The sequence below is a fragment of the Vulpes lagopus genome, chromosome X, assembly GCF_018345385.1.
Source record: "Vulpes lagopus strain Blue_001 chromosome X, ASM1834538v1, whole genome shotgun sequence".
NCBI lineage: Eukaryota > Metazoa > Chordata > Mammalia > Carnivora > Canidae > Vulpes > Vulpes lagopus.
This window is the reverse complement of record NC_054848.1, coordinates 98051109-98072597: the sequence shown is the minus strand read 5'-3', so window position 1 is coordinate 98072597 and position 21489 is coordinate 98051109. Positions and strand designations below refer to the sequence as shown.

The window sequence follows — 21489 nt, the reverse complement described above, 5'->3', positions numbered from 1 at the left end:
GTTTCTGAGAATAATATGCTAGTTTTTGATTAACAGTAGAGCATTTGGAGTAAGTTAATTTGCTTGTTTGTTTGCTGTAATGAGCATGAATAAACTACATACCGCTTTGCTGATTGTGCATGGCACAACTACTACTCATATACACTATGATGTAGTGTCTTTTCTGTCCAGAGTTGTACAGCAAAGGCACAAATCAATCATCATTCTTTTTTTTTTTAATCAGCATTCTTATAATCAATAGTTCACATATTCAAGGCAACTAAAATCATACCAGAGCTAAAAGTTAATTTAGAGACTATCTCGTCCAATGACTTCACTTTACATATGAAGAAACCAGCCCACAAATTTTAGTTCATATTTATGAGATAAGAAACGAAACTTTCTGACTCCCAATGCATTACTCTTTACACAATACACAAATTTTAGGCACAATTTTTGATGATAGAGAAAACTAATGTATCAAGAAATTAAATATTTAACCTAGTGACCTATGTATTAGTCAAATGGTTAATATAGTATGGTAATATAGTATAGTAATATAATAATATTGATGTTATTACTGCTATTTAGATTAATAGTTCTGAGACTTTAGCATATGTCAGAATCATCTTGAGGACTTCTTTATTTTTATTTATTTATTTTTTTAATTTTTATCATTGCAATTTTTTTTAAAGTTTATTATCATTTTATTTTTTTTAATTTTTATTTATTTATGATAGTCACAGAGAGAGAGAGAGAGAGAGAGAGAGAGAGAGAGAGAGAGAGGCGCAGAGACACCGGCAGAGGGAGAAGCAGGCTCCATGCACCGGGAGCGTGATGTGGGATTCGATCCCGGGTCTCCAGGATCGCGCCCTGGGCCAAAGGCAGGCGCCAAACCGCTGCGCCACCCAGGGATCCCTTGAGGACTTCTTTAAAAACAAGTGACTGGATTTTACTCCTAGTGTTCCTGACTCAGCAGATCTGGAGTAGGACCTGAATATTTTTACCAACAGCAAATGATGCTGGATCAGGAACTATGCTTTGAAAACTATTGGTTTAGATAAAAGGTTTTCAAGCCAACTTTTCTGCTTAAAACAATGTGACCTATGATACATTAATCTTTGAGCCTTAATTTTGAGCTGTAATTAATATGTACCTTATATACATTTAGTACAATATGAAGCAATATATGTAAATAACTATATACCTAGTGTCTAAGGCACTAGATACATGGCTGCCATCATTGTTTTTTTTTTCTTTTTTTTTAAATTAATTTTTATTGGTGTTCAATTTACCAACATACAGAAAAACACCCAGTGCTCATCCCGTCAAGTGTCCACCTCAGTGCCCGTCACCCATTCCCGTCCAACACCCGCCCTCCTCCCCTTCCACCACCCCTAGTTCGTTTCCCCGAGTTAGGAGTCTTTATGTTCTGTCTCCCTTCCTGATATTTCCCAACATTTCTTTTCCCTTCCTTTATATTCCCTGTCACTATTATTCATATTCCCCAAATGAATGAGAACATACACTGTTTGTCCTTCTCCGATTGACTTATTTCACTCAGCATAATACCCTCCAGTTCCATCCACGTTGAAGCAAATGGTGGGTATTTGTCGTCTCTAATTGCTGAGTAATATTCCATTGTATACATAAACCACATCTTCTTTATCCATTCATCTTTCGATGGACACCGAGGCTCCTTCCACAGTTTGGCTATTGTGGCCATTGCTGATAGAAACATCGGGGGGCAGGTGTCCCGACGTTTCATTGCATCTGAATCTTTGGGGTAAATCCCCAACAGTGCAATTGCTGGGTCGTAGGGCAGGTCTATTTTTAACTCTTTGAGGAACCTCCACACAGTTTTCCAGAGTGGCTGCGCCAGTTCACATTCCCACCAACAGTGTAAGAGGGTTCCCTTTTCTCCGCATCCTCTCCAACATTTGTGGTTTCCTGCCTTGTTAATTTTCCCCATTCTCACTGGTGTGAGGTGGTATCTCATTGTGGTTTTGATTTGTATTTCCCTGATGGCAAGTGATGCAGAGCATTTTCTCATGTGCTTGTTAGCCATGTCCATGTCTTCCTCTGTGAGATTTCTCTTCATGTCTTTTGCCCATTTCATGATTGGATTGTTTGTTTCTTTGGTGTTGAGTTTAATAAGTTCTTTATAGATTTTGGAAACTAGCCCTTTATCTGATATGTCATTTGCAAATATCTTCTCCCATTCTGTAGGTTGTCTTTTAGTTTTGTTGACTGTATCCTTTGCTGTGCAAAAGCTTCTTATCTTGATGAAGTCCCAATAGTTCATTTTTGCTTTTGTTTCTTTTGCCTTTGTGGATGTATCTTGCAAGAAGTTACTGTGGCCGAGTTCAAAGAGGGTGTTGCCTGTGTTCTCTTCTATGATTTTGATGGACTCTTGTCTCACATTTTAATCATCACATTGATTTTCTACGCATTCAGATTCACCAGGCACAGATAACTAACAATCAACGATAGTCTACTACAGCACCTTTGGGACCCTAATAACAGGAAAGAATGATTTTTTTTTTGCACTCAAATACTTGTTATTTTGTGCCACTGAAAACACTTAAACAGTTTCCTAGATAAAAGAAAAACTTTGGCCACCTCTTTTGTCCCCATTGAGCATAATCAACTATAAATTTGTTTGGTAGAACTCCTCTTTATCTTCAGAAGGTATCTTGTTTGAACTGTCATCAATTTGAGTTATGGGGTCTGCATTAATGAGATGTAACTGTGTGTAATATTTTTAAGTGTGGATGTCTTTGTTTAGGAAATAGAGCTTTTATGGAGGTCAAAAACCCTTATTGATTATTTGACAAAAATTTCTTCAGATGCAAATGATTCCTATCTGGAGGTAAATAATCTCCAAGACATTTGAGCAACACATAAAAAGAAAGCCAATTCGTTTAAACTCTAAATGTCAGTTGGATGGTAAAAAAAATTCTGTTGAATGTATTCAAAGAGAGAATTATTTTCCTGGGCTCTCCATGCTACTGTGCCACTCTATATTCTGGGGCTTGCCTCTTGGCAGATTGTTTCATTATCCGGCAGTATCATTAATCTTTTTTATTAGCACCTTAAAAATAAACAAACAATGATTTTGTTATGTTTGACACAAGTAGTGCATTTTAATTTTGTAGGCTTGTATTATTGACTTGAAAAAAACCTACAACAATTCAGATTGAAATACCACACTCAATTCTTAACAGTATGAAAACACTATTTGATGTGTAGAAATATAATGGCATCTGTTATGCATATTAAATGAAGGAAGCTATTTTTGTATCATCCACATGAAGCCTTGGATTAACTAGGAAAGTTAGTATTAATTACCACAGAAAACTTAAAACTTGTCATTCAATTTTGTACTCTCCATGTAATTGAATCAACACCTCATGAAATATACCAAAATCACTTGAAGACCACAAAAATAATGCATATGAATCAGGTAAATGACAAGCAAATTTCCAAATCAGTAAATAAAAATAAAAATAATTTGCTGCCATCACGTTTTCTTCCAGGTTCTTTTAAGCCTATGTACATCAGGCATGCGTAAAATTCATTAATTACAACAAAAAATTAATTACAAAAAAGGATAACTAAATATCAAAAAGGATAATAAAATATCAAAAACTAACATTAGTTAAACAGTAGTATTTGCTTTTATTTAAGATACTCATATCTTTCATTCTATAGATTTATCTATTAGATTTGTTTACTGTGATGCAAGTTTTCCTAAATCTGTGCACAAATAAGAATCTTCTCAGTGACTTTTTTTTAAATGAGTGATTTCTAAGGTTATATCCTAAGTCTATTAAATCTCAGACTTGAAGGCTGAGTCCCAAGAACCCATATATTTTTTTTTCTTTCTCCTCTAGTGATTCTATTGCAATTAACAGCTCACCAAGCGTTTGAAAAACATTGTTATAATGTACATTTCATGAGTATTGCCAAATGGCAATACGGAAACAATTTAGTAGTGTGTTTGATGTCCTCTGTTCAAGGGAAGACAATCCATGGATTGGGGGAGTATAGTGCCTCACAAGCAGTGGAACAGTCTTCCAAAGGATTTTGGGCCAGAACAAGTTTTATAGAATGTTGGAAGTGGCAATGCAAAAATAGGACCTGAGCCAAGTTGTGGTGCTGCAGTAAAGGCGCCTTACCGGCAACATGTCCCATCTACCCATGAAACTCCTGCACAAGAAGATAGAGAAGCAGAATCTCAAGTTGCACCAGCAAAACTTAAAACTCCAGAGGGCCTCAGATGAGAGCTTATCAGAAACACAAACTGGAGATGTGTCTGAAGAAACAGTGGGAGGTGGGAAGGCTAAAAAATCTCTAAAATAGTCTGTGAACATGGGCTCATCAGAAGCCCAGAATGGAGAGGTAACTAAAGAAACAGTTAAAACTATACAAGTTTAAAAAAAAAAAAGGAAGAAAGAAAGAAATCTACCATAATAATCAATGGAGAAGCAGCAACACAGCTTCCCAATTCAGAATCGAAAAAAGAAGAAGAAGAAGAAGAAGAAGAAGAAGAAGAAGAAGAAGAAGAAGAAGAAGAAGAAGAAGAGAAAAATGGTGGATGACACTGGGCCTGATACCAAAAAATTGAAAACTGAAGACAAAGGGGACTCTGAAGAAGGGGCCCAGGCTCCTGAAGAGACAGAAAACAGTGCGGAGAAGCCAGATGATGAGGAAGAGGACAGTGAAGTGCCCAGCCTATCCCTGGGACTGACAGGAGCTTTTGAGGATACTTCATTTGCTTCTCTTTCTAATCTTGTCAATGAGAACACTCTGAAGGCAATAAAAGAAATGGGTTTTACAAACATGACCGAAATTCAGCATAGAAGTATCAGACCACTGCTGGAAGGCAGGTATCTCCTAATGGCTGCAAAAACAGGCAGTGGCAAAACGCTGGCATTTCTCATCCCTGCAGTCCAACTCATTGTCAAGTTAAAGTTCATGCCTAGGAATGGAACAGGAGTTCTTATTCTCTCATCTACTAGGGAACTGGCCATGCAGACTTTTGGTGTTCTTAAAGAGCTAATGATGCACCATGTTCGCACATACAGGTTAATAATGGATGGCAGCAACAGATCCGTTGAAGCACAGAAACTTGGTAATGGGATCAACATCATTGTGACCACCCCAGGCCATCTCCTGGACCACATGCAAGAATACCCTACGGTTTATGTATAAAAATCTACAGTGTGTGGTTATCAATGAGGCTGATCATGTCTTGGATGTTGGGTATGAAGATAAATTAAAATAAATTATTAAACTTCTGCTGGCACACAGGCAAACCATGCTCTTTTCTGCCACACAAACTCGAAAAGTTGAGACTTGGCAAGGATTTCTTTGAAAAAGGAACCATTGTATGTTGGTATTGATGACGATAAAGCTAATGCAACAGTGGATGGTCTTGAACAGGGATGTGTTGTTTGTCCCTCAGAAAAGAGGTTCCTCCTGCTCTTTACATCCTTAAGAAGAACCAGAAGAAGAAACTGATGGTCTTTTTTTCATCCTGTAAGTCCGTGAAATACTACTATGAGTTGCTGAACTACATTGATTTGCCTATCTTGGCCATTCATGGAAGGCAGAAGCAGAATAAGCGTACAACCACATTCTTCCAGTTCTGCAATGCTGATTGGGGGATATTGTTGTGTACAGACATGATAGCTAGAGGGCTGGATATTCCTGAAGTCGATTGGATTGTTCAGTATGACGCTCCAGATGATCCCAAGGAATATATTCATCATGTGGGAACAGCCAGAGGCCTAAACAGAAGAGGTCATGCCTTGCTCATCTTGCCCTGAAGAGTTGGGTTTCCTTTGTTACTTGAAGCAATCCAAGGTTCCATTAAGTGAATTTGAGTTTTCCTGGTCCAAGATTTCTGACATTCAGTCTCAGCTTGAAAAATTGATTGAAAAGAACTACTTCCTTCATAAGTCAGCCCAGGAGGCATGTAAGTCATACATTTGAGCATATGATTCCTATTCTCTGAAACAGATCTTCAATGTCAATAACTTAAATTTGCCTCAAGTTGTTCTGTTGTTTGGTTTCAAAGTGCCTCCTTTTGTTGATCTAAACATAAACAGCAATGATGGCAAGCTTAAAAAGAGAGGAAGTGGCGGTGGTTTTGGATACCAGAAAGCCAAGAAAGTTGAGAAGTCCAAAATCTTCAAACACATTAGCAGGAAGTCCTCTGACAGCAGACAGTTCTCCCACTAAAGATACACTTTCCTTGCTTCTTGAATGGTTTTGTCCCGAAATGGATTTTTTTTTCCTTTTTCTAACAAAGGGATTGCTATGGCTTCGGGATTGGGACTGTTGGAACAGCAATATTAATTGATGTTGCAAGCACTGGACATGGATATTTCCAGGAAATACCTCTCTTATTTGGGGGTGTAAAACAGAGGTCAGTTTCTCTAGGTAGCTCAAGGGCAAAGCGAGAGGACTTTTGGCTTTTGTTGTAATGAGAGAGTATTTTAAATCTTTTACCTCCAAAATAGTCATAGTATTTTTGGGTCTTGTTTTGGGGGGGGGGGTTATTTTTTATTTTTTTAATTTAAATTCAATTAACATAAAGCTTATCATTAGTTATGGAGGTAGAGTTCAGTGATTCATCAGTCTTGTGTATCATAGTGCTTGTTACATCATGTGCCCTCCTTAATGTCCATCACCCAGTTCAACCTTAGAAGGCAGTGACCTGGTGCACTGAACAGGTGCTGGGGGTGGTGATGCAGAATATTGTCTCAGGTTTTTTGGTTTTGGTTGATTCGTGGACCTTAACCATAGTTCTTGACCTCCCCTGAAAATGCTACTGTGGCTAGAAAGCACCTTACATTAAAGATGGCACTAGTTTTTATATATGCCAGACTTTAAAGCAATGGACCTTTCCCTTTTTTTTAGAGCAAGAAATGTGGGTTGTCATTGTTATTTGAATAAAAGCATGCTTTGCATTCTAACATTTATTTGGAACAGTGGGAATCAGATTTTTGAGCCTCATTCACACCAATATAGGTTTAATACTCTGCTATTCTCCATTTAATAACTTAGCAAAAACCTTTTTGATACAGAGTGACAACACAGTTCATTCAACTTTGTTTGAAGTGGTTTGAATTTTGGTGAACCCTTCCAATCCTGCAGAGTACTCAGGAGGCAAAGCATCTTTTTGAGAAAAGTGCCCCTTCTAGGTCCATAAAACAAAAATAGGTTTATGATGAAAATTGGAAAGGAACAGAGTTCAGAAAGAGCAGCAAAGATGGAGGTTTCATCACGTGGAGTTTTTCTTGTAGGAACTCTTGATTTCCAGAGTGTTTGATGATGTGTCTTGTTTTATTTCCAGTGCATTTTATAGCAATAAAATGGTTATTACATTTTGACCAATTTGAAACCAAAGTTGCTAGCATCATTTTGCTGTTGTGCCAGTTAATATTCATAGTCTCCTGTTAAGTGGTAGTATACTGAGAACATCGAATGTGGAGGAAGGAAACAGCCTGACAAAAATAGCATCTCTGTCTGGTCTTTACCACTGTCCCCCTGGCTGGATCTGTCCTGGGGTTCAGGATTTGACTGCTAGACTCCTGGCATTTAAGAATTCTTCAACTAAGACATCCAGGAACTTGTTTTCTTTTTTGTTTCAGAAATAATTATTTCTCAAAAAATACACAAAAACAAAGGGAAGACTGTTTAATCAAAGAGCAGGAGTAAAACTCAATATTTTTGTACGTAGCCATATGGTATTTTGTGTATATACTTTTAAATTTTCTATCAGAAGTGAAGTCATCCTCTACCCCCTACTTGTAACCAGTTTGGTTCATAACATGTTATTTTCCTGTGTCTTTAACTAATTACATCAGTTTTATTAAAAAAAATAGGACCTGATTGGCTAGGACATCAGGTATTTAATTTTAAGGCTTAAAGCAACCTAAACATCCATTGTTGGATGAAGGGATAAAGAAGATGTGGTGTGTGTGTGTATAATACACACATATATATGACATATATATATATGTGTGTGTGTGTATATATATATATAACTCTATAACTCAACCATAAAATATATAATAACATATATATAACATATATATACTAGTGTGTATTATATATATGTATATATATAACACTCAACCATAAAAAAGAATGAAATCTTGCCATTTGCAGCAACATGTGTGGATCTAGAAGATATAATGCTAAATGAAATATATCAGTCAAAGAAAGACAAATGGCATATAATTTCACTCATATCTGGAATTTAAGAAACAAAGAAACAAATAACTAAGATAAAAAAGACAAACAGACTCAGATACAGAGAACTGGTGGTTACCAGAGGGAAGATCGGTAGAGGGATGGATTAAACAGATAAAGGGATTAAGAGTGCTTTTGTCTTAATGAGCAATGATAAATGCATAGAATTTGAATCATTATGCTATATATCTGAAACTAATGTAACACTGTGTTTTAATTATATTCAAGTGAAAATAAATATAATAAAATATATGGGGGAAAAAGGCCTAGCAGGTCTTATTTTCTAGGGTAAGGTAAGCTAGCTAAAGCTGAATTGGAGGGTTATTAGAGTATGTTAGGCTTCCTTGATGAGTGTTGTCCCTAAGTTCACTCTAACTTAGGTTTATATTTGTGATGTGGACTGGGCCACTAGGTGGCCTGATATTTTGCGGGGCCTGATATACAAATTAACCCTATCAGTTTTTATTCTGAAGCCTTTATATATGGTCTTAAATGTGAATTTCAACTTCTGAGAAAAATAGAAGAGCAGAAACAATAAGTTGCCATCTTATTGATTCCCAAGAACTATCTATTAAAAATCAATAATAGTACCTAAAACAAAAAAAACAAAAACAAAATATGCTGTACATTCTTATAGAAATATATTTTATAACCCACCATTAATTACAATGCTAACATTTGACTCCAAAAGAATGTTAATTTAGAAGCCACATTCCTGAAATGGAGATAGAAATAGATTTAGCTTTTTCCTTCTCTAACTTTGGACCAAGCCATGCCTCAATACCATACAACATATGACCCAAACATTGACTGAGAGTAAGAATACATTCACAAAGGAGCCTAATTATTGGTCCTCGTTCTATGGTAGCATTTCACTAACAACAAAAATACTTCCTTCATTGCTAGATTTTCTCCCAAAATGGGAGCAAATCATCCTAAATTTTAAATATTATTTAGGAATCAGATTTAAAACTAGGAAGCTAACATTTTCCATATTCCTGATTTCTAAGGATTAGAAATTAATTATAACTACACAGGAAAAACTAGTGTAAATAAAATGCCATAAATGAATGTTCTGAAAAATGCAATGGATTTTGTACTACAGATTTGTAAATGGTTTTAGAAAAACTGTTTTCTATGTGAAAAAAAATAGTTATTTTTCAACAACAAAAATTCAAACAAATAAGTTTAAAGATCAACTTGGTAAAAAGAAAAATCAACCTGATTTTCCTAGATGTCAGGAATTGTGCAGTAACCCTTTTAGCAAATAGAATCAGAAAAAAAAAGAAGTTATTAACAAAGAATGCATTGTTTCAGAAAAGATTGTACTCCTAAAAGGAACAAAAGGGTCCTGTCAAGCAGGTTACCTCACAAGTGCTAACCAGGTAATTTCAGGTTGACTGATTAAAGATTACATTTCTGGGAGAGGTTTAAAGTACAATTAGATTAGGTGTTAAGTCTTGGTTTGCTGATGTAGGGCAGTTAGCACAAGTGGCTCCATCTTGGGCCTACTCTCTCCTTTTTTACAATTCCCCCATTTTGATTAAACGTTTAGCTTAACTGAGAGATATGATCAAAATTTAGGGCATTAGTGTCACCCTCAGCTACTTCTTGCAGCTTTTGTGGATCTTTATGGGGTACCCTTCAGTCATGGCATTTTTGTTTAATCTATGTTAATATTCACAGGTTATGGCTTCAGGCCCACAATTTTTAAGTCAGTCATTGTTTTAATTCCTTTCCTGATGTCCCAGTCTTAGGGAAATCATTTGGCAGTTAGTGGTTGCAACCATACATTTAAATCTTCTGAAAGAATCCAGTGCATCAATGGAGATTATCATGATTATCATATTCAGGATAATTCCCGCCATTTGGATTGTACCTCAGAGCTGTGGTTCCCAAGACCCAAACCAATCAAAATCAAGTAAGTCAAAGAAAGACCCCATTGACAGAGTCACCTTTTTAAGCTAAGTGGCTTGTTCAGTAATCTTATGTGACTGAGTTTCAACTTCTCCATAAGTATTAATCCAAGTACAGCAGGTGGGTATTGGCCACAGCACAAACACTTCCTACTCCACTAAAAGATTATCAAAGGCTATCCTATTATAGACTAGAACAGTTTTGCCAAAGAGTCTAAAGATCTTTGTTAGGCAATTATTGTCTTAGCAGCAGATTCTACAATATCCCCAAGAAATAAGGAGAGGTTTCTGATTATATTCCCATTTACACTTACACCTAACCAGGGAAGTATGGCCCTGCCAAGGGAAGCAAATCCTGAGTCATGAATGCCTCTTGGCAGGTCTACTCTAATTCATGTAAGTTCAGAAGAATCAACTAGTAATATGTTTTAGTTCATTTGTGGAAAATTAGGGACATGGTTAGTTAACCTAAGAGACATTGCTTACCTGTGTGCCAGCTATCTAAGCATTCATAGGCCTGAGAACAATGATAGTCACCACGAAGACAAACCATTTCCTTTACGACGGTATTGGTAATGGATTTATTTACAGATATTGCTGCATTTACCTGTTTAAGCCAAGGGTCAGTTAGGTTTTCAGCACATTTGGGAAGTAAATCTCCTAGCCGGAAAAAAAAAAAAAAAGTTACTCTAAATCTCTTACAAAGATGAGTTCTGTTGCTAAGGTGAGAAGGGGCAGATCTGATTTAGGTAATATTGAGAATTTGGAGGTGCAAGTGTACTAAGACTTACATAGGTATTTGTGTCAAACTGGGAAAGTGCAGTCATAATGAGAGAAAGATAAAATCAAGGTATTGGATGTTCTGACTGTAAGAGTTGAAATCAGTAATAGACTTCTAAGGAGAGTCAATAAGAGTTTATGGTGACATTAGGAATAGAAGAGAAATTGGCCATAGGGGAGAACCAAGGGATCTTGTTGTTGCAATTTTATAGAAGCCTCCCCACCAATGTCTATCTATGCTTTGAATCATCTTAAATGGACCATGGTAGGTGAAGGATTATAAAAAAATAAAAATAAAAGACTTTTCTAGGTTGCTGGGAAGAACCAAGGGGCTACTATGGGTTTCTCATAGCTCCAGCTTTTCATTTAATTTACAGCAATTTGTTGCCCATCTTAATTTCTCTGATTCAGGATCAAACTGTTACCATGTTGCAAAGGCATTGGAATGGCAAAAGTCTGTCTACAAGGGGTCATCTTTTGCATAGGATTAACTAATGAACTAATGTGCCACAATTTGTTTAGACTATGTTGCTGCTGACTTTCCATGAAAGTAAGTTAGGGCATTTCTCCGATGCTTAGGTTCAGACTTTTTAGTGTGAGATTCATTTTTTTATATATTTACTTTTTTTCACATATAGCAAAGATTCACACTGATGTTTGGATTTTTTTTCAGTTTCTGCTTGTTTTTTATTTTTTTATTCATTTTTTTAAATTTTTTAATTGAAGTTTAAATTGCCAACATATAGCACAACACTGAGTGCTCATCCTGCAAGTGCCCCCATCAGTGTCCTTTACCCAGTCACCACAACTCCCCGCCAACTTATCATTCCACTACCCCTTGTTCGTTTCTCAGAGTTAGGAGTCTCTCATGTTTCGTCACCCCAACTAATATTTTCACACATTTTCTCTCATTTCCCCTTTATACCCTTTCACTAATTTTTTAATATTTTTAATATTCCCCAAATGAATGAGAACATATAATGTTTGTCCTTCTCCAATTGACTTATTTCACTCAGCATAATACCCTCCAGTTCCATCCACGTTGAAGCAAATGGTGGGTATTTGTCCATTCTAATGGCTGAGTAATATTCCATTGTATATGTATACCACATCTCCTTTATCCATTCATCTTTTGATGAAGAACGAGGCTCCTTCCACAGTTTGGCTATTGTGGACATTGCTACTATAAACATTGGGGTGAAGGTGTCTCAGATTTTCACTGCATCTGTATGTTTGGGGTAAATCCCCAAAATACAATTGCTGGGTTGTAGGGCAGATCTATTTTTAACTCTTTGAGGAACCTCCACACAGTTTTCCAGAGTGACTGTACCAGTTCACATTCCCACAAACAGTGCAAGAGGGTTCCCCTTTCTCCACATCCTCTCCAACATTTGTTGTTTCCTGTCTTGTTAATTTTTGTAGCACAACCTGAAACCTGTCATTGTGATGCTCCCAGCTCTGTTTTTCTTTGGTAATATTCCCCTGGCTGTTCGAGGTCTTTTCTGATTCCACACAAATTTATTTTTAAAGATTTTATTTATTCATGAGACAGAGAGATAAAGAGAAAGAGAGACAGGTGCAGAGACACAGGCAGAGGGAGAGGCAGGCCTCATGCAGGGAGCCTGACGTGGGACTCAATCCCAAGTCTCCAGGATCACACCCTGGGCTGAAGGTAGGTGCTAAACTGCTAAACCACCCAGGCTGCCCTCCACACAAATCGTAAGATGATTTGTTCCAACTCTCTGAAGAAAGTCCATGGTATTTTGATAGGGATTGCATTAAATGTGTAAATGGCCCTGAGTAGCATGAACATTTTCACAATATTAATTCTTCCAACACATGAGCATGGAATATTTTTCCATCTCTTTGTGTCTTCCTCAATTTCTTTCAGAAGTGTTTTTAGGGTATGGATCCTTTACCTCTTTGGTTAGGTTTATTCCTAGGTATTTTATGCTTTTGGGGGCAACTGTAAATGGGATTGACTCCTTAATTTCACTTTCTTCAGTCTCATTGTTAGTGTAGAGAAATGCCACTGACTTCTGAGCATTGATTTTTGTATCCTGCCACACTGCCGATTGCTGTATGGGTTCTAGCAATCTTGGGGTGGAGTCTTTTGGGTTTCCTATGTAGAGTATCATGTCATCTGCGAAGAGGGAGGGTTTGACTTCTTTGCCAATTTGAGTGCCTTTTATTTCTTTTTGTTGCCTGATGGCTGAGGCTAGGACTTCCAGTACTATGTTGAATAGCAGTGGTGAGAGGGGACATCCCTGTCATGTTCCTGATCTTAGGGGAGAGGATCCCAGTGTTTCCCCATTGAGGATGATATTTGCTGTGGGCTTTTCGTAGATGGCTTTTAAGATGCTGATTAATGTTCCCTCTCTACCTACACTCTGAAGACTTTTGATCAGGAATGGATGCTGTATTTTGTCAAATGCTTTCTCTGCAACTATTGAGAGGATCATATGGTTCTTGGATTTTCTCTTGTTGATATGATCTATCACGTTGATGGCTTTACGAGTGTTGACCAGCCTTGCATCCCGGGGATAAATCCCACTTGCTCATAGTGAATAATCTTCTTAATGTACTGTACTTAAGTTAGGGAAGTTCTCAGCTATGATTTGTTTAAACACATATTCTGGATCTCTGTCCCTTTCAGCGTCCTCGGGAACCCCAATTAAACGTAGATTTTTTCCCCCTGAGGCTGTCATTTATTTCCCTTAACCTATCCTCATGATCTTTTAATTGTTTTTCTCTTTTTTCGTCAGTTTCCCTCCTTGCCATCAACTTGTCTTCTATGTCACTCACTCTTTCTTCTACCTCGGTAACCCTCGTCATTAGAACCTCCAGTTTGGATTGTATCTCATTTCATTGATTTTTAATTTCAGCCTGATTAGATCTAAATTCTGCAGTCATGAAGTCTCTTGACTCCTTTTGCTTTTTTCCAGAGCCACCAATAGCTTTATAATTGTGTTTCTGAATTGGCTTTCTGACATTGAATTGTAATCCAAATTCTGTAACTCTGTGGGAAAGAGTACTGTTTCTGATTCTTTCATTTCTGGTGAGTTTTTTTCTTCTAGTCATTTTGCTCAGTGCAGAGTGGCTAAAAACAAGTTGTACTGGAAAAAGGAAGGAAAAGAGAAAAAAAAGGTGGGGGGGCAAACAAAAAACAAAAAACAAGAAGGGGTATCCTTTTATTCTATATACTGTAAGTCCCTTGACTTCCCCTGGAAATTTCCATCGCTGGTTGGTCAAGAACTTGCTCTTCCCCTGTCCTTTCAGCTGGTCTTATGGGGGAGGGGCCTGCTGTGCTGATTCTCAGGTGTGTGTACCTGGGGGAGCTGCCCCACCCCCTACCATGTGTATGGCTCAGTGGGAGCTATTTATCCTGTGAGGCACAAGATGACACCAGGAGGAACAAAAACAGTGGTGGCGGCCCTCTCTATAGCCCTGGAGTCAGCTCCTGCAGTAACTACGGCAGTCTCCCAGTCTGCAGGGGCCTGGATGCTCCAGGTGCAGGGGGCGCTGATTTGCACAGCTCAGGGTCACCTGGCAGCAGGAGCGTCCTCACTGCCCTGTGTCCTCCCGACCTCCCCGTTTCCGAAGGGGAACGCTGGATCCTGGGCACCTTGGGCTCTAGGGCCTGCGCTGCTGGAATCGCGTGCTCCCGGGGCTGCGCAGCCCCCTTGATGCGGAGCTGCCAACTGAGCTTTTCTTGAGGCCCTCTGGGTGCATGCCAGCCCTTTTGAGATTCAATTTTTAAGCTGGTAATTTAAGAAGGTAAGAGAATAGGTGTAAGAAGGTCATTTATGTGTTGTCCATTTTTTTTTACTTGGGTCCCAGAAGATGTAAGAAAAGTCCTCTACTTTCATAACATCCCCAAATCATAGGTGATTCCAAAGGCATACTAGCTATCTATATAAATGTTAATGGTTTGTCTTCCTAATAACTGGCATGCTCTGGTAAGGGCATGGACTGTTTTTTGGTCTGATTTAGCTTTTGGAAGATTTCCCTTCTCATGTAATTCATATTGGATAGTAACAAAAATCGCTTCTTGGTCTTTTGGCTAAGATCAAGTGGGTAGTAACAGAATAAGTAGTTTTAAAGTTCTTTTTCTCATTTTTACAATATGACCCATCAACAAACAAGATTAGATTATTATTAGTCAAAGGAGTTCTTATAAATCATAACACAGTGTCACAAAATGGGACATTATTCTATCATAGTCATGGGCTCTCCTTCAACAAGCAGTGGTGGGAATATAGCAAGATTAAGAATGTTACAACATTTAAAATGTAGATTAGATTTTTAAAGAAGAAGGATCTCCTAGGAAGTTAATCTGCTTGCAGAGAAATGTTGACTTGATTCGGAGTTAAGAAGACTTTGAACTTCATGTAGCATTTGAAAATAAATGTAATTTCCTAGGGTTAAGTCTGGTGAAGTTTCTAATAACTTTACAGTTGGAGCTAAAACCTTTAGGCAATTAGGATAGGTATGGACAACTGAATCAATCTGTATACTATAATAAACAATAGGCCTACATTTACTGTCATGTTCTTCAGTAAGCATTCCCAGATGTTGATTATGTCTTTAATGTACAAATAAGGTGAAAGGTTTTGAAAAGTTAGGTAACCCCAAGAAGGGCAGTTCTTATAGAATTTGTTTAGTCTTATAAAATACTACTCATGTTTATCTTCCCAAGGAAGAGGTTCAAGAACTAAAATTTTGGTAAATTCACAGAGTGGGGAAGCCAATAAAAGAAAATTAAAAACCTATAGCTTGCAATAGCCAGGAGAATCTAGAAATCTTTGAAACAGTTTTTCAGTTGTGGGCCTTGGAAATCTTGGATTAACACTTTTTGGAGATAACTAGACACTTTTAGTGCTTAGATAATGACCTATGTAATGAACAATATCCAAAAATAATTATAATTTCTGCTTAGACATTTTTTTCCTTTTCCAGCTAACTGTTGCAGCAAATAAATGGAATAATTTATGGATGGCTCCTTGATAACTGAGCATAGCAAGAGGTTGTCGATGTACTGTAGAAAGGTCAATTTCCTTGGAAACTAGAGAGTGATAAGTACTTCTTGGTGGAAGTATTTGGGAAAAATAAGAAGGGGCCCCAGTGAACCCTTAATGAATGACTCTCCAGGTACATTGTTGATCGTTCTAAGTAAAAATAAATAGATATCAACTGTTAGAATCTATTAGGGTGCTGAAAAGGGCTGAACTAAAGTCAGTGAACCATTTTGAGTCTTGTAGATCTTGTGACAAAAGAGTGTTTGGGTTTGGAACAACTAAAAAATGGGGAATTAATATTTTGTTAATAGATCTAAAGTCCAGACAAATCACCATCCCCACACACTAGATTTCTGGGCTGGCAAAATCAGCATGTTACAGGAACTGGTGCAGGGAATAATTAACCCCTGAGCAATTAGGTCTTTCACTATTGGTATGACACTTTGTATGGCCTTGGGCTTTAATGGATACTGAAGCGATTTGAGAAGAAGTTTAGTTATATCAATTTTTACAGGCTCCGCACTTTTTATTTTCCCAATGTCAGTATAAGAAGTATCCCACAGATTTTTGGGCAACTCGGTTAAATCAGGGAACTTTGTTGGAATTATTCCTCCTCTCCATCAAGCACAGATTATAAGGAACATAAAAGATCAGGTTCAGGTTGGTCAGGAAACTCCGAGGTATCCACTGAAGGCAAAACATATTAGCCCTTGTAATTTAAAATGGAGATCTCTACCTAATAGATTAACTGGGGCTGTATCACATAGCAAAAAATCAATCTTTTTCATTAAAGACCCCAAAGTCATTTGTTTTGACTCAGATAGAAATTGTCTCTGAACTTTATTAGACACCCCCACTACAAAAGCTTTTTTTCACTCTGAGGGATTTGTTGTTCTATGAGAGTGGGGTTAAAATTAGAAAGCATGGCCCCTATATCTACCAGAATTTTGCAAGGTTTTCCATTAATTTTAACTTTATTTCTTCCTTGGCTTTTTAGTGGTAATACTGGTGACAGTTTACTGGAGGAACCCTTGGAGCACCATCAGTATTGGGAGGGTCAATTTGATTAGATATTAAGGAATTCATACAGGACCTTTGAAGACAATTTTTTCCACTGTTCCAGTTGATTACAAGTGAGATATCCATACTTGGGCCAGCATTTTAATGGACCACTAGGAGGATGTGGTGTGGAAGACATTATTGTAGGTCTCTAGCCTTGCAGCTGTTGTAGCTGCAGGGTCAATAGTTAGGCAGATTTTTGTTTATAATCTTGTTCCAAAGTTCTTCCAAAATGCTCAGCTAAAGTCATAAGTTCAGTCAGACTAAATGCCTCTCATCATATTTTCTGCCTTTTTTTTATTAATCCCCTGACCTCAGGAAATAATCAATTTACAAATAGAGCAACCAGAGCAGGTTGAGTAACTGGTATTTATTGTATGGAACATGGAATGCCATAGGAAGAGGGGTTCTTTTTTTAGGATTTATTTATTTATTTATGACAGACACAGGCTGAGTGATACAGGCAGAGACATAGGCAGAGAGAGAAGCAGGCTCCATGCAGGGAACCCAATGTGGGACTCAATCCTGGATCCCAGAATCATGACATGAGCTGAAGGCAGGAGCCCAATTGCTGAGCCACTCAGGCATCCCTCAGATAGGATTTAAATAAATAAAATGCAGTTCTAAACAGGCTTTAACATCAGCCACAGATTCATCTTTTATTCTTTGTTTGCAAGTTTGAATGGTAGGACAATCAATATGAGCAGGGGAGACTCAAGGAATGATGTGTAGAAGGTCAGTTGCTATTTTGTGATCTTTCTCTGGTCCCTGTGGAAAAATCATTGAAGATCAAGGATATCAAATATCATCCTTATCATTTTGCCATTTTTCTTCCTACATCCATTTTTGAGCTTCACCTGATTCTACCAACATGTGTACAAGCTGATAAAGATCTGGCAGCTCTTTCTCATAGGTCCCAGTAATGATTCTAAATTCTTCCAATAAATAGGGGACCCTCTCTATGGTAAGGAAATTATTTAACTATGGCCCTTATTTCAGTCTGAACAAGATATGAAAGATATTTGAGAAGGTTTGTCTGCAACATCAGGTAGTTTTATTTTAAAAAGTAACTGTGTAGTAGTCTCTTTATTGCAATAGAAAGACAAAGCAGACAGAATTAATAAAATGTGAGTACTCAGGTAAAGAAGGATGGAGAAGAGCAGTTGTAGTCACTTCAGTCCTATTGTCTTTTGTTTTAGGTTCCTTTTGTATCTTTCATTTTTCATTAGCTTTTGTGATAAGTCTTTTAATGAAGCTATTTTGGAATCTTGAAGCCTTTTGGAACCTTCTGCATACTAATTACAATAGGTATCTCATTCACTTTGTTTAATTTGGGAGTCTTAATTTTTAAGTGCACTTCTTAAATGAATGATCTTGTCTAATTGTAATGTTCCCCATAATGGCCATTTTAATTTTAAGTTGTTTTTAGTAAGATTTTACCATTTCTGTAGACATCTACAGCTTCCAGGACTATAGTTCTTCTCTGAAAATAAGTAGGTGATGCACTTGACTCTTTGAAGCTTAAGAACCCCATTTGTTGGTAAATTGAACACCAATAAAAAATAAATTTATTACAAAATAAAAATAAGAACCCCATTTTATTTGTTAGTTTGTTTATTCATTGTTTGTTTTTGCTAATCCTTTGGAACTTTTGAAATCAAACTAATACCTAAAAGGGATGTGCCATTGGCTTGACAATTGTGTGATATTTTACAGTGTACCTTGTTTCACAGAAATTTGCTTGGGGTTGGCAGATGACCTACTGTCCAACTAACTTATTCCATGATCAACTTATTTTAACATGGAAGTTTTCAGAGTTAGGTGGTAAGTGCTCTGAAAGTTCTCAAGTACTCAACTTGTGCCCACCAATTTTGGTGGATTTTTTGGCCTCCAAGATCCTCATTAGCAATAACCTTTACCTACACAAAACAAGACAAACAAACATGCACACCTTAATTTAGAAGCAGCAACCAACAGATGTTACTGCAGCCTGGCCAATATAAGGCCCTATTCACCACCATCCATTCTTAATATGGAACTAGAGATTGGGGAAAAGATTGAAAAAGCAACATCCAAAGAATAGGAATGGCAAACTGATTCTAAACAGTGAACTGCAGCTACCACCAATAGTTCCCAACCTGGAATCTGGGGACAGAACCAAGGGTTAGCTCTTCAACCAAATGGGGAATTATGGTTTGAACTATAAGACAAATGGGGAACTAATTGGAAAACCAATTACATTGTGAGCTCAACACAAATAAAATGAAGCTTAGAACTGAGAGGGAAATTACCCAAGGCCCTCAGAAATGTCAAGAAAGTGAACTGAAAACTGTTTATGGCACCACACCTATGTTTCCAGTTGTCCTCCAAGTCATCAGAAATGTCCTCCAATCCCACTACTGTCACCAAATCTGTTAAACAACAAAAATTCAGCTGAGTAAATTAAAATATCAAATTGGCTTTATTAGTGATTCAGGAATTGGGCAGCATTCTACCTAACAAATATAAAAGAGCTCCATTAAGTTGCAGAAAAGGGAAAAAATAAAGGCAGAAATGGGGGTGAAAAAGAAATTTTGAGCAAATTATGCATTGTTGCAGGCAAGGTCACCTTCCTAAGAGTAACAGAAGGAGTCTATCAGGTGGATTACCTCACCAGTACTGACCAGGTAACTCCAGATTAACTGCTTAATTGTTACATTTCTACAGGAGTTTGAAAATGCAATTAGATAAAGTATTAAGTCTTGCTCTGCTGATGTGGGGTTAGCACAAGTGACACCATTTTGGACATACTGTCTCCTTTTTCATACTATTTATATTATATCCAAACACAAGCATGAGTAGATTAAAGACCTAAAAGAAAAGGAGGTAAAAGTATAAACTAAAAGATGAAAATGAGACAGAATAGGTTTGTGATCTTGGAATAAGGAAAGACCTACCAAGCAATGGCAAAAAAAGGACACACTATTAGGAAAAATATAATAGATATAATTATATTAAAAATATGAATAAATACATATAATTATATTAAAAATTATGAATAAAAGCTATATGTAGACTCCAACTTCCATTGTTTAGCAAAACAGCATGATTTGGTCATTTTAGTTTTTAGCCAAACTGCTCTTAGGTGAACCCCTAAATAGACTTGGATTGAGAAAGATAGCTCAACTATTCTGCATAAAAACTAAAGTTAACCACTGGATTCAGAGGCAAATGAGCTAATGATTAGATGGGAGGAGAAAATAATCATGAAAATATGGAGAAAAAGACAGAGTCACAGAGAGAAAAAGATAATTTTAAAATGGCAGATACATGTGGTATTTATTTTCAGATTTTCTTCTGCTGTTGCTGATATGTAACAACTCCCTGCACTCCCCACTGCCTTGTCCCCTTTACCCGTAAATCTGTTCTATAATACTACTACTACAATGGCTATGTGTGAATACACAAAATCAAGAATGGGAGTCTATGTTTCACATTTGGGTTTATGCAACATGAAGAAGAGGAAACGGGACTAGTTAGGTAAAAATTAAATATTAAAAAAACAGAAAAATATGAAACAAGAATGACCAAGCATATCATAAGTGCATCATAGCATGGACATTTGGAAAGATGCAGAGTACTTTACTCTACAGATGACTCTTAAACAACATGGATTTGAACTCTGTGGATCCACATACATAGATTATTTTTATAAATACAGTATAGTACTGTAAATATATTTCCTTCCTTATGATTTAAAAATTTTTCTTTTTCTAGCATATTTTTAAGAATATAGCATACAGTACATAGAACATAAAAAATATGTGTTACTATGCTTTATGCTATTGGAAATGCTTCCAGTCAACAGCAAACAAGTAGTAGTTAAATTTTGGGAGAATCAAAAGTTATACTCAGATTTTTGACTACATGAGTGGTCAGCATCCCTAATCTTGGAATTGTTTAAGGGTCAACTATATGTAGGGATAGGGTTTCAAAAAATATGGGTTCGTCTAAAATGGATAAGATGAGGATATACTTTCATATATATTGACAAATTCATATATATATGACACAAATTGGACCAATCCGATCCTTTCTCTCTGGATTTAAAACTTGAAAATGAAGTAACTCAAAGGCCAAAAATGGTTGGTGTTTATTCATCTAAACAGTGGTTTGTGGGTGAGGATGCCCGTTAGATACTATTTTCTCTTTCTTTCTTTATCTTTCTTTCTTTCTTTCTCCTTTCTTTCTTTCTTTCTTTCTTTCTTTCTTTCTTTCTTTCTTTCTTCTTTCAATATTTTTTATTGGAGTTCAATTTGCCAATATATAGCATAACACCCAGTGCTCATCCCATCAAGTTCACCCCTCAACGCCTGTGACCCAGTCACCCCGTCCCCCGCCCACTTCCCTTTCCACTACTCCTTGTTCGTTTCCCAGAGTTAGGAGTCACTCATGTTCTGTCACCCTCACTGGTATTTCCCACTCATTTT

The 21489-nt window shown here is 37.0% G+C and overlaps 1 pseudogene; it reads left to right on the top strand.

The window, feature by feature from the left end:
* The first annotated feature begins 4167 nt into the window (after nucleotides 1–4167).
* On the top strand, nucleotides 4168–6228 carry LOC121482410 (annotated as a pseudogene).
* Nucleotides 6229–21489: the final 15261 nt, after the last annotated feature.